The sequence below is a fragment of the Pongo abelii genome, chromosome 12 (genome assembly GCF_028885655.2).
Source record: "Pongo abelii isolate AG06213 chromosome 12, NHGRI_mPonAbe1-v2.0_pri, whole genome shotgun sequence".
In the NCBI taxonomy this organism is placed as follows: Eukaryota; Metazoa; Chordata; class Mammalia; order Primates; family Hominidae; genus Pongo; species Pongo abelii.
The window spans coordinates 93009679-93025796 of NC_071997.2; the positions used below are offsets into that span (position 1 = coordinate 93009679).

A 16118-nucleotide genomic window follows, 5' to 3' on the forward strand; every position below is an offset into this window, starting at 1 on the left:
GCTGATAAGGATGTGAAGCAACAGAAACTCTCATTCATTGCTGTTGGAAATGCAAAATGGTACAGCCACTTTAGGAGAGAGTTTGGCAGTTTCTTACAAAACTAAGCATAGTCTTACCATACCAGTCAACAACTGTACTCCTAGGTATTTACCCACATGAGTTGAAAACTTATCTCAACACCAAAACCTGCACATGAACATCTATAGCAGCTTTATTAATAATTACCCAAACTTGTAAGCAACCAAGATGTCCTTCAATAGGTGAATGTGTAGAAAAACTGTGGTACATCTGGACAATGGAATATTATTCATCAAGAAAAAGAAATTAACTATCAAGCCACAAAAAGCTGGAAGAACCTTAAAAGCATATTGCCAAGTGAAAATAAAAACAGTCTGTAAAGGGTACATATGTATGATTCTGACTATATAAATATTCTGGAACAAGCAAAACTTAAAATCACAGTAAAAAAAACACAATAGAAACATCAGTGTTTGCTAGAGGTTTGGGTCTGGGAGAGTGTAGTAATAGGGGGAGCACAGGGGATTTTTAGGGCAGTGAAACTGTTCTGTATGATACTGTAATGGTGGATACGTGACATCATGCATTTGTGAGGACCAGTAGAACTGTACAAAACAAAGAGTGAGCCCCAATGTGAACTATGGACTTTAATAATAATGTGTCAATATCAGCCCATCAATGGTAACAAATGTATCACACCAATGCAAGATGTTAATGATAGGGAAACCTGAGGACATGTATGGAACTGTGTACTTCTTGCTCACTTTTGCTGGAAACTTAAAACTGCTCTAAAGGTGAAGTCTAAAAATTTAAAAGAAAAACAAAACCATAGTTGGCTAAAGCATCTTTGGGTGCCAGAAATAAGGACATGCCCAAAAACAAAATGTGGGTATGTCAAAAGGAGACAAGAGCCAATCTAAAAGAGCTCCCAGTGGTCAAAACTAGATGAACTAATATAACAAAATACATAACTATAGTATTGGTTTATAGCTTATATAACAAATAAATACCCATGAGTCCATACTGATATAAGTAAATAACAAAATAAATAAACAGAGAGAAGAGACAACTCTCCCTTACAGAATAATTCCAATGAATAAATATAGAAGGAATGAAGGAAATAGAAAAACACCATTTGAACATCAGTAATAACTGCTGCAGGCAAGTTCTACTGACAAATGCTAAAATTAGTAGGTGAAAGTTTGAAGAGGAACAGAATATTTGCATAGTCCCAAAATATTGTCCGCAAATTACTTACTATTTATAAAGGAAAAAAAAGTTACTATACAGTGGAGAAGCAGAGCAGATGCCACCTTAACTGAGTGGTCAAGGCTAACATCACCAGTAATAAAACACATTGAATCATGTACCCACTGATATGATGTATTGAGAAGGGTGCATAACCCCTGCAGTATTTCTCTCTTAAATGCAAAATCTCAATCTTACCATGAGAAAACATCAGGTACATCCAAATTGAGGGATATTCTACAAAATACCTGATCAGACTGTTTAAAAAGTATGAATAGATCCTGGAAGACCAGGAAAGGCTGAGGAACTGTCACACATTTGGAGAAAACTAAGTGCAATGAGAGATCCTGGATAGGTATCAGGCTCTGAATGTGTCCCCCAAAATTCATATGTTGAAACTGAATGGCCAATGTGATCTTATTAAGAGGTAGGGACTTTAAGAGGTAAGCTGACAGGAATGGAGCCCTCATGGATGGGATTAGGGCTCTCATATAAGGGCTTCAGGGAGTGGGTTCACCCTCTTCCACTATTCCACCATGTGAGGACACAAGCTTAGTCTCCTTTTGCCCTTTCTGTTCCTTCTGCCATGTGAGGACACCTAGATGTCACCATCAATGAGAAACAGGCCCTTACCAGACACAGAACCTGCCCGCACCTTGATATTGGACTTCCCAGCCTCCAGAACTGTGAGAAATAAATTTCTATTGTTTATAAATGACCTGGTCTCAGCTATTTTATTCTAGCAGCACAAACAGACAAAGACAATAGACTTTACACCAGCAAAGGGACATTAGTGGAAAAACGTAAAATTTGAATAAAGTCTGCAGTTTAGTTCACAGTACTGTATCAATGTCAATTTTTGAGTTTTGATAATTGTATCATGGTTATGTAAGATGTTAAGATTAGGGAAGTTGGATGAAAGGTATATGTAAACTCTCAGTACTGTTTTTCTTACACCTCTGTAAGTCTAAGCTTATTTCAAAATAAAAACTTAAAAACCATAGTTGGTCTTGTTCTGTGCTGGCATTTGTTACCAGTGTCTAAACTGCCCATGGGAGTGGGAAAATTAATAACTAGAAGTGTTTCCTTTCCCCAAAGATAGAAACATATGGAACAATATAATCATTTTCATTGATGAGAAATCTGAAGAAGAATTTCTATATTTTATAATACCAAACACCCCTAATATTTTGCATGTCATCTTCCATCTAAACCTGTGAGTATTTCAGTGGCAAATATTAGTACAGAAAATGTGGCACCCAAAGTAGGTTTTGAAAGTCTAATACAATAGTGTATTATTATAAGACATAGGAAGTAGTGTCCAGTTGCCTGGGTTTGAATCACTATTGATCACCTTAGCGGCCATGTGTTTGGAAAAGAAACCCATCCTTTATGTGCCTCAGTTCCTTCATCTGTAACATAGGAAACACAAGACCACCTGCCTCATGAGGTTGCCTGAGGACTACATGGCTTATTAAATACAAAGCCTCTAGAATAGTGCCCGGCCCACAGTCAGCACTAAATCAAAGTTCACTGTTATTGTGGTGGTTGTTATATAAACTGCACAGGGAATGGCACTTGGTTTTGAAATCTAGCTGCCTTATATTTTTGTTTTTATTCTTTTCCTTACTTTTCAAATTTGCTTTAACCACTTTTATTATAAAAACAATAGGCTTCTAGAAAAGATCTATACCATACATTTGTAATTTTTGTAAAGCAAAATTCGCATAGAGATATGTAACTTTCCTCTCCAGACTCATTTCTTTCTCGCAAATCTCACAATCTAGCCATAATTAATTTCTCTGTAGCCTTTCTCCATATCTCACTCTATGCATCTCTTCATCTGTATCATTTGTAATATTCTTTATGATAAACCAGTAAAAGTGAATGTTTCCCTGAGCTCTGTGAGCTGCTCTAGCAAATTAATCTAACCCAAGGAGGGAGCTGTGGGAACCCATACTTACAGCCATTCAGTGAGAAGCACAGGCAAAATAACTTAGGGCTTGTGATCGGCATCAGAAGTAGGACTCAGGTGGGGTGCAGTGGCTCACACCTGTAATCCCAACACTTTGGGAAGCCAAGGCAGGCGGATCACCTGAGGTCAGGAATTAGAGACCAGCCTGGCCAACATGACAAAACCCCATCTCTATGAAAGATACAAAAATTAGCCAGGCATGGTGGCGGGTGCCTGTAATCACAGCTACTCAAGAGGCTGAGGCACGAGAATTGCGTGATCTCTGGGAGACAGAAGTTGCAGTGAGCCGAGATCACGCCACTGCACTCCAGCCTGGGTGACAGACGGAGACTCCGTCTCAAAAAAAAAAAAAAGTTTGTAAGAATGTGGAATGTAGCACATAAGTTATTGATTAAAATAAGCATAGATCTGAGGTTTCATGTGTTCAGTGTATGCATTACCCCACCCCCTCCCCAGTTCCCCATCTCCAACTCCCTCTACCCTGAATTGAAATTTCTTACTAAACTCTCCTTTGTTTACCTCTAGGGATCTGTTCTGGCTGCTGTGGTCAAAACACAGAGGCAGGATTTCTAAATGATGGGGATAAATTGTGAAGAAAATAAAATAAAAGGAGAGGTGGGGTTAGAAAAAACAATGGAAGAGTTGATAGTAAACCAGCCCCTGCACAAACCAGAGAAGTAGTAGATGCTCTTTAATCACCTTAGGATTTAACCAGAGAAAGTGGAGGCATCTCCTCTACGCCTCTTGGTCAGTTGCATCTTCTCTCTTTCTTGCGGAGGTCACCCCAATGGAGGTCACCCCAAGAGCTAGGGTAATCAACCATTCCAGTTGGTTTGACACTGAGGTTTCCCAAAATATGGGATTTTCAGTACTAAAACCAGGACAGTCCCAAGCAACTGAGACAGTTGGTCGCCCAACCTGTGGTTTTTGTTTTGTTTTGTTTTTTTACAGTGTATCTGAGATCCATGTTCACCTCACGGCTCCTACCTTCTTCTTTCATTTACATAGCAATCAAGTATTCTTGACAGAAAAGACAGATCGACCTTTGTAAAATTTAAGCACAGAAAAGAATGCTTATGAGAACTTTTTTGAGAAAAGACAAAGCGCCACATCTAAGCTGTAAATAAATCACGGCAGAAAGCTTTTGGAAACTAAATGTTAATATTTGGGAAGGATAAAAAATGAGGGCTAAATTAATATTATGGGCAAAAGGCAGTGGGTTATTATTTTTTAAATAGAAAGATAAGCCTTAAAGCTAATGGTTCTCGGGATCAAGACTCTTGAGTTCAACTGAAATAAAGTTGGCAATGTATGTGCAAAAGTATGTCACAAAACTTGGATCAGAAAGAAAAACACATTATAGAAAAAGAAAAGGGAGAAATAAAGGAGGGGAAAATAATATTTGCATATTCTGTTAAATTTAATATGCAATTATAAGTATTTAAGTATTCATACTATGTAAATGCCTTTTGCAAATGAGATTATAGATTTGCTTGCAAATAGTAAGTGTGCTAAGTAAATGTAAGGGGCTATTATTTAAACACACACACACACACACACACAACTAGAGAATGATATTGGCAACAGTCCCCACAGAAATCTCAAGCTTCCAGTAAGACACTGTCTATGAAGAAATGTACACTGCCCATAGCTTCCCTACAGCTAGACAGGGGTTAGCAAACAAAAAACAAACAGTTCTCTGGCTTGCGGGACAGTAACGTGGTGAGTTTCAGGAGGGACATTCAGGGGACAGAGTTTTCAGTCTTATGATTGCGCCAGAAGGTTTCTCTGGGGGAGCAGGGCCAACTTAAATGCAGCCTTACCCTGAGTAAATGGCCCTCCAGCTCAAGTACTTGTCACTGTGGCACATCTGTGCTGCCACAGCCCACCTAACTCCCCTCCTACCCCTCACCCAAAGAGCTGACGAAGCACAAGGATTGCAAGGGAAGTTGAAGTCGCTGCGTGTTTAGATCAGTTCTGCAGGACACAGCAAAATTCAAAATGGATTGTGACCTGCTGATAATCTTTCACGGCTAACCAAGTGATCATTGATTAAAAATAGCTTTGAACATGTATCACACATCTATTTCAGGCCTCGTTTTATTTGGAATGCAAATACTGCTGGAAGCCAGAGCTACATGAGCAGCAGCTGGAAATCTACTCAGTCATTCTAGCCAATTCACATCAAGCCTAGCTGGCAAAATTAATGCCATTCTGTGGTCTCAGTGAAGGAGAGATTGTTAATTATGCGCCACTGCCCAGTGGCTTCTATTATGGACACATCTGGACTGAGAGGCTCATTTGAAAGCCCCAATTTCACTGCTTCTCAGAGTCTAAACCAAGTTGAAAAATTGATTTGGAATGAGGAGAGGGTGGCTCATGCAAACTGCCTCAACCCACAGAGTCCAGGTAGGCTCTATGGAAAGTGTGTCCTAGTTTCAAAGGTTCTTTTGTGCCTCCAGTGCTCACATTTTCATCAGTGCTTCTTAGTAGTTCCTAAAATGCAGTGTTTGGACAGGTTTCTCAGTAAATAATGTATAAAACACACACGCCATCCCTGCACCTCAGGGCTAAGAAGTTTTTGGTTTCTGCGGCGCCCTCAACCACCGCAGGCTGTGATATTTTCATCTCTTAAAGGAAGGCGGGCTGGGACCTTGTCTGTTTTGAACAAAAAGCCTTTCAAGGAACGTCTGTGCCCTGCATTAACAAACACAGCTCTTTGTTCTGAGGAAAACTTCCCTCCAATGATCACAGACTCCTGTTTTGGCAGCGGGAACGGCCTAGTGGAGACTGCACTGTTGGAGGTGTCATCTTGGAGAAGAAAATTAAAACAGATTATCAGTCAAACCCAGGGTGTCCATTCAAATCCTACAGGGCTCTAATTTTAGCAAACAAGCCATTTTTTATTGCACTTAGACCTCAAGTAACTCAGGGATCTAACCTCCTTAGGCTCGCTCCAACTTTGCATGAGACCACCAGTGTTCAGTTAGGACAGAAGCAACCTCCAACCAGGCAGCGGCCCCAAGGTGGGGACATGCGACCAGACGTCCCTACATGAGGTGTGTCAGATGTCCCTACATGAGGTGATGTCAGAAGCATTGGGAAGTTATGTTGCCTTACTCCTCCCTACCCTCCTTCAAACTGCCTGATGACTACCATTCATTTCAAATGTGTTCCTTTATGCTAAACCTTTCAAGGCGTCCTCCTTAATAAAGTGTAATTGCTCTTGGAGGGGGGTCATCATGCTTTATTAGTCATTTATAGCTGATAGTGGCTGAGTTTCCAAACTTTTTCTGACAGCAAGATTTACTGGAGGGAGTGAGAAGCAGCTGTCCCTAAAGGAAAGCCGCATGGTTAAGGGTACTGAAAATAAAGTCCACTGGAGACCTTGTTAATAATTTTGCCTGAAACTAGCCTTGCTTAGGCCACTCTGACTTGCATAAATGACTTGGTTGATGGATCAGCTTTATAGAAACCAGTCTTTGATAAGATTGAGGAAAATCAACCAACCAAGGAATTTGAAAATTAAAGGGAGCAATATATAAGCTCAATTTTAAAACAGCTTTTGTGCTGCAAGGGCTGCCCAGCAATGTGCCAATTAATGCAGAGATCATGCATTTTCATCCCTGGGAAGCATTTTTTTTTTTTTTTTTTTGGAGACGGAGTCTCGCTCTGTCACCCGGGCTAGAGTGCAGTGGTGTGATCTCGGCTCACCGCAACCTTCGCCTCCCGGGTTCAAGTGATTCGCCTATCTCAGCCTCCCGATTAGCTGGGACTACAGGCATGCACCACTACGCCCAGCGAATTTTTGTAATTTTAGTAGTGATGGGGTTTCACCATGTTGATTGGCCAGGATGGTCTCGATCTCTTGACCTCATGATCCGCCTGCCTCGGCCTCCTGGGAAGCATTTAAACGGAGTTTGAATTCCCTTTCTGACAATGATGCTAGAGTGGGCATTTTTGCCCTAGGCAGGGGTTGCAACTAGATTGAGTTGGAGATCCATCCCAACTCTGAGGTTCTGTTAGTTTGCTTAGTTATCTCATGGACACCCATGATTCTGACCACAGGAGCTAAAGTCAGTGTGATACCATGATGGCCAAAGCAGGAACCCAGGCTCCCACAACCCACAGGATCAGGAACTCTGGACCCCACAACTCCTTTGTACTGCTTTGAACCGCCTGGGGACCAAAGAAAAAACTCCAAACTCCTGTGGTCTAAACATAGACATTCTTCAGAGGCAAGGTCACACTGTTTGTTCAGGACCCCTAGCTCTGAAAACGGCCTCATGCTGAGCTGCCCAAATTCCACAGGATAAATGGTAGTAGCTTAAGGAAGCACTTGTTACATTTTTTCTCCCACGAAACTAAATGCTGAGACTACAAATGATGCTTCCAGCCCAAGCTAGAATGACAGGTTCAGGTCAGATTTGGAAGCCAGGTGGGATCCAGAATTGCTCAACACTAAGGTTAAGGATGGAGCCTGGGTTCAGAAACCTAATGGAAGAAGCATGGAGATGTGGAAAGAGCAAGTGCTTTGAAACCAAACAGATTTGCATTCAAATTCCAGTCTTACTGCATGATCTTCAGAAACGTACTGAGGTTATCTGAGCCTCAGTTTTCCCTCATAGGAAAAATGAAGCTTTAAGGAATTGTGTAAAAATTAAATTAGATAGAATATAGGGGGAAAGAAAAATATAGGGGGAAAGAAAAAGCTAGGCTCAGAGTAGGCATTCTATAGAGGTGAATTATCTTGCTCCATACCCCCTTGGTGTGTGGTTCTTGCACCTGGCTGCAGGTAAGAATCAACTGGGGAATTTTTAACATCATTCTTATGCCTAAGCTTCCCTTTCCTGGAGATTCTGATGTAATTCTCTATGATGAGATGCAGTCATTTGTACTTTAAAAAAAATTTTTTAATCTTCCCAAGATTGAGACCCACTGCCCAAGTATATCAGAATGAGTATTATCCTTGGATTTGAAATTTTCTATTATGGTTTAAGCAAATATTTTACTTCTCTGAGCCTTCATTTCTTTATTAAAAAGAGGAGTAATATTCTGATTTTTATAGGTTTATTTTGAATATTTGATGAGATACATTTTTTAAAGCTCCTAAAAGAATAACTGACAATTAGTAGGTGCTTAATAAATATTCATTTATCTCACTTTCTCATCATTAGTCAGGGAACACACAAGTGCCAAAATCTTAGTGATATAAACAAGGATAACAAACATGAGATATCACCAGACAGCCTTGAAATTAAGATGATTACCAAATATCTCAGGCAAAACTGCCTTAGTAATCTTCTGCTGGAAGATGGAGTTAAATCCTAGGATAGGGATGGCAAATGTATTGTACATTGTCCCAGTCCTCCCTTCCATGCTCATGGCAGATACCACTAATCAATTGCAGCACTCTTCTCTATCATGCCCAGATGAGGCTTCAAAGTCCTTTCCCACACAGCTCTCGCAGGCTTCCACTCACAATCAGAGCCAGCATATGTATTGAGGCAAATTTTCCTTCCCTATCGTAGGTCATGGGCCGCCTTACACCTGCAAATGAGGCTTATTTCAAAGATGCTTAAGTGGATTCCCTGGTGAGTGGGGAGTGTGTGACCAGAGACAAAGGCAGACCTCAAGGGTGCCCCCGTTCTGTGCAATCTCATCTATGCTAAGCCAAGAATCTGTGCTTCTGGTTAGTGCAGGGAATGCAGTGAGGGGAGTGAGTCAATGCCAAGCAAGAAATGAAAGAGCTGCCTGGTGCTCTCAAGGTGTGTCTACCATCCCCAGTTTCCAGGAAGTGCTATCAGATTGTTTCCGAAAGCCAGATCATTTCTCTGATTTAAGGAATGTGAAGCTAATGATTGCAGTGCTTCTCCCCAAAGGCAATAGGCAAAGGCCCTGATGAGAAAGCCCCCATGAAGCTCCAGTTTATGCTGAAAACCTGACATTGGTGCCTGCAGGCTTGCAACAGCTGAGACCTTGTGAACACCAAGGTCAGAGGACTGGTGCAGGTGGCTGGAATCCTCGCCCACTGTGCCCATCAAAGGACAGCCAACACTTGTGCAAATGGAGACTTCTGCTAAAACTACTTATTGTTAATTAACCCCTTTGCAGGCCATAAGCATGTTCACTTGATAGAGTGTAGTATTAGCTCCTGCTGGGCAGAGTTGTGATGGGGTTGAGCTGATTGCACAGCAGGAACAGGTTATAATTCTGATAACCTTTTTAAAAAGCTTTTTTATTGGGGACCTTAGATAAAATTGTAACTCGCTACACTTGATCTTTCCCATTTTTTTTGTTTTTTGTTTTTTTTTTTAAAGACTGAGTGCTTTTGTTTGTAAAAAAAAAAAAAAATTCAAGAATGAGAGCTGGGAAACAGAACTACTGCAAATGAAAATGAAGGGTTGGTTTTGTTCAATTTTTTGTTTATTTGTTTTACCCCTGAAGCCTGCTACATTGTCTCTTCATTTTCCTTCCCAGTGTGGAAAAGTCAGCACAGTCGCTGAAATCACAAGGAGGTGAGGGGGTTAGAGAGCTGTAAAGAGGCATGGACAGGCAGCCCAGAAACCAAGGATGCAGGGCAGGAGCCAGTGAGACCTAGCTCAGGAGGGAGATGAGATGTGGAGGTGGTGGGCAGAAGAGACAGCAGTGTAGTTGGGAGATTAAGTAAATAAGTAACTATATTGAAGATAATAGGAGCCAAACCCTCATTACTGAAGTAGATATTTATAAATATCAAAAGGGGGAAATCTAGAAAATAATCCTGAGGGGTTGGATTGAAACAGGGGTATTAGTATGGACTTATGCCTTTCATTATACATACATATAACATACATAGAGATTGATATCAAAATCTTATAGATGTATAAATACATACATATGTAGCTAGACAGACATGAAAAATGTGTATTTTTCCTAGCTCTGTCCACTGAATGGGCCTAAAGCAATGATACCCCAGTAGCAATTAACATACTGATTACCCAGATCTTGGCTTCTAAATAGTATCCTTTATTAAAAGAAACCAAGGATCCTTAGGAAAATATCTGATTCCAGGGCTGAAACAGGTAATATACAAGTTGCACTTGGAACATCTTCTTATGACAGAAAATAAGGAAATGCTCAATGAACAAAGGGGATATGTCAAAAGGACACAAAAACCAGCTTGAAAGGGTCAAATGTGCAGTGGTTTAAGCATAGAAAATAATATGCTATTTCTTATAGTAAACTACCAGCTCATAAAAATAGAACCAATGATGGAAATAGACACTCATCATGTGGAAACTTACATAAAGGCAGTTGATTCAGTCAATGGATGCTAAGACCAGAGTTGGAAGTTTGATAAGGAACAGGATATTGACTAATTTCAGAAATGAAAATATGTTCCCACAAAACACAAATAAATTGCAAAAGGCAAAATGTTGAATTTAAGGAGGAGGGAGCTGGCAGACAATGTGGTCGAGCAATCGAGGTTAGCATCACCAGTGGTGATGACATGTGCCACTGGGTGTGAGGCACTGAGAAAAACAAAGCAGCACTTCTGTAGAATTACTGCCCAGAATGTATAACCTCACTAAAACCACAATGAAACATCTGGTGGACCCAGCTTGGAGGTCATGCTACTGAATGAAGGACCTGTACTCTTCAAAGCTGTCAAGCACATGGAAGACAGGGATAGACACAGAAGCTGTAGCAGTTTGAAGGAATCCAGAGAAACATGACAATTACATGAAACACAAGCTGACGGATAATATCCTGGAACACAAAGAAAAAGCAGAGATTTGGGGGCTCATTGGCAAATGGGGTCTGTGGACTGGACAGTATTATACCACTGTTGATAACCTGATATGAAGGATCATATGCTGATTCTGTAGGAAAATGTCTTTATTTGGGGAAAACGCCTACTAGAACAGGAGGGTGGTGATAGCGCATCTTTTTTCACCTTCATCTCTAAAGGTTTAGAAAAACACTAATGCAGCTATAAGTAGAGAGAGAATGGGCAATGGAGCAAACGCGATAAAACATTACAATTGGAGAATCTGGTGAAGGGAGTATAGGAGTTCTTGATATTATTCCGGAAACTTTGAAATTACTTCAAAATAAATGAAACAATAATATATATATTATATAATACACACATATACACACCTACACACATTCAGGGATCTGCAAATTAAAACTGCAATGAGATAACACTATACAACCACAAAAATGGCTAAAATTTTAAAAGATTGACAGCACCAAATGTTGGAGAGGATGTAGAGAAACTGGCTTCCCATGCACTGTTAGTAGGAGTGTAAAATGTTACAACCACTTTGGGAAGAGATCTGACAGCTTCTTACAAAACTAAAAGTATACCCTATGACCCAGCAATTCCATTCCTAGGTATTTTGCCAAGAGAAATGAAAATGTATGTCCACAAAAATACTTGTACAGGAATACTCAGAAGTTTTATTCATAATAAGCAAAAATCAGAACAAGCCCACGAATCCATCAAAATAGGAAAATAGACTACGCTATGTTTATACAATCTAATACTACTCAGTAATAAGAAGGAGCAAGGTACTTAATGGCAAAAACATTATGCTGAGTGGAATAAAGCTTATACAAAAGACATATTGTATCATTCCATTTACATGATGTTCTAGAGCAGTTATATATGGTGAGGGGGATATCAGAACAGTTGTTACCTGGGGGGATTGGTGTGGAGGGGCAGGGAGTACCCCAGGGGAGGAGCATGAAGATACTCTCAGGTATGGTAATGTTCTTTCTTGATAGAGGTTTGAGTTACCCAATGTAGACATTACTCAAAACTCATCAAATGGTCGACTTAAGATGTGCGCATTTCTTTGTGTGTAGATTTTACTTCAAAAGGAAAGAAAAAGAATCAACAAATCTTAAACTAGGGTTATTGATGCACATACTAAAGTATTGAGGGGGAAGGGTACTGATGTCAGCAACTTGCTTTGAAACGCATCCTAAAGATGAATTGGATCAATGGATGCACGGGGAGATAAATAGATATGCAATAAAACTAGAATAGTAAAATGTTAACTGCAGAATCTAGCTGATAGAGACACGAGTATTCTCTGTAAATTTCTTTCATCTTTTCTGTGTGTTTGAAAATTCCCATAACAAAGTGTTGGGAAAAAAATACGTTAAGAAAAAACTTTTCTGTGGACTAGAAGGCAGAACCACTAAAGTGAAAACAGCATAATGCAAAGTAGTTGGTACGAGTGAAAGGCCTGGACAAAGTGCACTGGACGATTTCTCCCAAGTGTGTGTCCTAAGAGAAATGAGATGTAGGGACATCTATGGGTCATTTCTTCCATCAACCCTAATATTAGAGATCACTCAGAATGACTACTCTTTTGACCATTGATCGATAGAATACTCTACACCACCAAACTGACCTAACCATTTTTACTTTGTCTTCTTCTGAAAGTGATACCAGTTAACTAAATCGCATGAAAACAGCTTGTTTGAGGTAACAGAATTTTTTTTTTTTTTTTTTTTTTTTTTTGAGGCGGAGTTTCACTCTGTCGCCCAGGCTGGAGTGCAATGGCGCGATCTCCGCTCACTGCAAGCTCCGCCTCCCGGGTTCACGCCATTCTCCTGCCTCAGCCTCCCGAGTAGCTGGGACTTCAGGCGCCCGCCGCCATGCCCAGCTAATTTTATTTTGTATTTTTAGTACAGACGGGGTTTCACCATGTTAGCCAGGATGGTCTCGATCTCCTGACCTTGTGATCCACCCGCCTCGGCCTCCCAAAGTGCTGGGATTACAGGCGTGAGCCACCGCGCCCGGCCCAGAATGTTCTTTCATTTTTACACTAGATCAGTTGTTACCTACTGGGGAGTGTGCATCAATATCAAGTGCATTACTTTTTAGTATATTATAATGGTAATGCATAATATACATAATGTTCTGCTACTTGCTTTTTGCTTATTATATCCTTAGACATCTTCCCATGTCAATAATATAAATTATGTCATTTGTAAAATGGAAATATGATAGTTATAAAAACTAACTTAGTTAATACTTATAAATAAGGTAGAACAATGTCTACCTTACATAACATAATAATTGCTTAACTAAGATTAGCTATTGTTATGTCATCGGAAAACTGTTCCATAATTTGAATAATCTATTGATGGGCATGTAGACTGCTTTCAGTTTTCCCCTACTACAAATAATATGGAATTGAACAACTTTATATGTAGGCTTGACATGTATAATGTTACTAGGATACATTTTTAGAAGTGGAAATACTGGATTATAGAGAATATACCTGTACCCATCATATATTTCAGCCAAAGCCCATCCTTCTATACCTGCTTTGTGACCCTCGGGTGGCAATCAGTAAACTGCCTTTTCCAGACTGGCTTGCCAACTGGCTTTTGATTTCTCCAAGGAAGATATTGCCAAATCAAGCTCAAAAATGGCTGTATCAATTTGTACTCCCACCAACAATATATGAAAAGGCTTCTTTCCCAAACTGTGGAGTTAAAAAAAAAAAAGTGTAGGACCCCATTCCAAGCCTACTGAGAACTGGGTGGGACCTGGACACAATGTATTTTCCAAAAGCACTATAAGCGATCCCAATGCACAGCCAGGTAAGAACCATTGTTCTAGATCTTTGATTCTCAAAGTGTGGTCCCCAGATGGGCAGTGTCAGCCCTGGGAGTCTGTTAGAAATGCATCATCTCAGAAGCTATATTTTAACAGGAGCCCCAGGAGATTCAAATGCACATTGAAGTTTGAGAAACACTGCTCTAGAAAGGATACAGCAACAGGCCTAGATTTTGTGGGGCCTAAAGCTTACATAACCTGGGGAGTCCTTTTTACTGAAAAATATACAAAATTACAAACAAAGATGGAGTACAAATTTAATATTTACTTACAATGAAGTAATAAATCCTGATTAAATACAAAATTTTAAAAGCCGAAAAGTACCATAAACATCACAAAATTCTGGAGGAAAAAAGGAAAAAACGCATTTACTCATGAGCTGCCTAACACACTTCTATATTTTTGTAAATTTTTAGCTATCTCTTTGCATGATAAAAAAAAATTTCTATGATCTTTCTATAGAGAGATGAGAATTAATTCAGTCAGCTAGAAATTTGTGTTTTATTCTTGGTAATCTAGAAAAGCTTTTTTTTTTTTCAACTTTCAACTCATTATAATATCATGTAAAATTTTTTAGAATTTGGTCCAGTTAGGATAAGCTCCATCCAATGTCTTTCATGGGAGCTGTAAGAGTCGTGGCATTTCATGGTTCTCATCCAGTGGCTAATTTTAAATGCCCTTGGAATCAAGGACACTCAGACATCCTTACATCCTTGGGCACAGGATTACTTTCATATTTCTTCTCCTCTTCTGTTCTGTGCCCCAGAGTGTCCCAATTCACATACATTTCTTTACCTCTTTTGTTATTGTTTTACCCATATTTTCTTTGCTCTTGTGATTCTGAGTTTTTGTTTGTTATTTGTTTTTTGTCTTTATGAGTGTGACCATCAGAGTTTTTATCTTCTCTTATGAAAAAAGAGAGTTCTCAACATTTTGAAGTCTCTGCTAGTTCCTAAAAGTTCCTTCTTTGCGTTAGGTCTTCAGTTTCCAGTAGGTTCCAGCCTTCCCTTCACATTTGAGTTTTACAGTATGATCAATCACTCTGAAAATAAAAACAAAATTCATCTGAAATTAAGGCATAAACAAGAACAAGTAAAACACATTTTAGGCCGGGCACGGTGGCTCACGCCTATAATCCCAGCGCTTTGGGAGGCTGAGGCAGGTGGATCATGAAGTCAGGAGTTCGAGACCAGCCTGGCCAATATGGTGAAACCCCGTCTCTGTGAAAACTACAAAGATTAGCCAGGCATGGTGGCAGGCACCTGTAATCCCAGCTACACAGGAGGCTGACGCAGGAGAATCACTTGAACCCAGGCAGCAGAGATTACAGTAAGCCGAGATCGCACCACTGCACTCCAGCCTGGGTGACAGAGTGAGACTTTGTCTCAAAGAAAAAAAGAAAAGAAAAAAGACACATTTTAAAATTGTAAATATAATATATTGTATTTGAATATAATGTAATACAAATATATTGAGCTACATAATAGTAGGATCAAATTACTCTTATACTACATCTATTGCTGCCATACTGATGAACATAGGAGTTCTGTCGCTAGAACCCTTGTTTCTTCAGGACTTTCTGTTTCATTGTGTCAAAATTGCATGCCATTTCATCTAAAACTACCAGAATTTGTCAAGAGAAGATGCATCAAATATACTAAGACATTTTGAGATACATAAAACCTGAAACAGCACACACAGACTGACTGTTCATCATATTATTAAAGATTTTTGTCCTTACAAACACAAGAATTCTGGTGGATTCTATTCTGAGCAATTACCATAAAAAATTAAGAGTGTGTTTATAATTGTGTATGTTGCATTACTGCATATATTTCTTACAGAAGAATATTTCCATTTTGTTTAGTCATCATTGTGAACTGAATGTCTGATGATTGGAAGAATTTTCCACAGATTTGCTTCTGGCTCTATCCATTTCAAATCTTGTTTCTCTTCCACTCCCCACATGCTCCTAGTGCCAGGTATTGTAGTACAAGTACCTACTCCCATAATACCCTGCACCTTCATGCCATAGTGCTGGGGGAGCCTGCACAGTGGGCAGTAGAAATATTCCTGGAAGCCATACCTATACTAGGATGGCTAGCAACAGTGTAACTGTATACAGAGTAGCTATAAACTACAAAATATATACCCACCAACCCCAAATCAACACATCCCCAACTCAGTTTGCCTTCCAAAATCGACATAGCCCCAACTCCGTTCCAAAAATGTCCGCTGTCACTTTCAGG

The 16118-nt window shown here is 39.8% G+C and overlaps 1 long non-coding RNA gene across 5 annotated transcripts in view; it reads right to left on the reverse strand.

The window, feature by feature from the left end:
• Window positions 1–16118, reverse strand: part of LOC112132050 (uncharacterized) — a 221541-nt gene that overhangs the window by 31760 nt on the left and 173663 nt on the right. For 2 of the 5 annotated variants that reach the window (XR_010136189.1, XR_010136188.1), the window contains one exon: window positions 11492–14911. The exons of 1 other annotated variant lie outside the window; for it this stretch is intronic. This is a non-coding gene — a long non-coding RNA (uncharacterized LOC112132050). Of the gene's footprint in view, window positions 1–11491; window positions 14912–16118 lie in introns of those variants that run through there. 2 more of the 5 variants (XR_008522170.2, XR_010136190.1) reach the window with 1 other exon arrangement.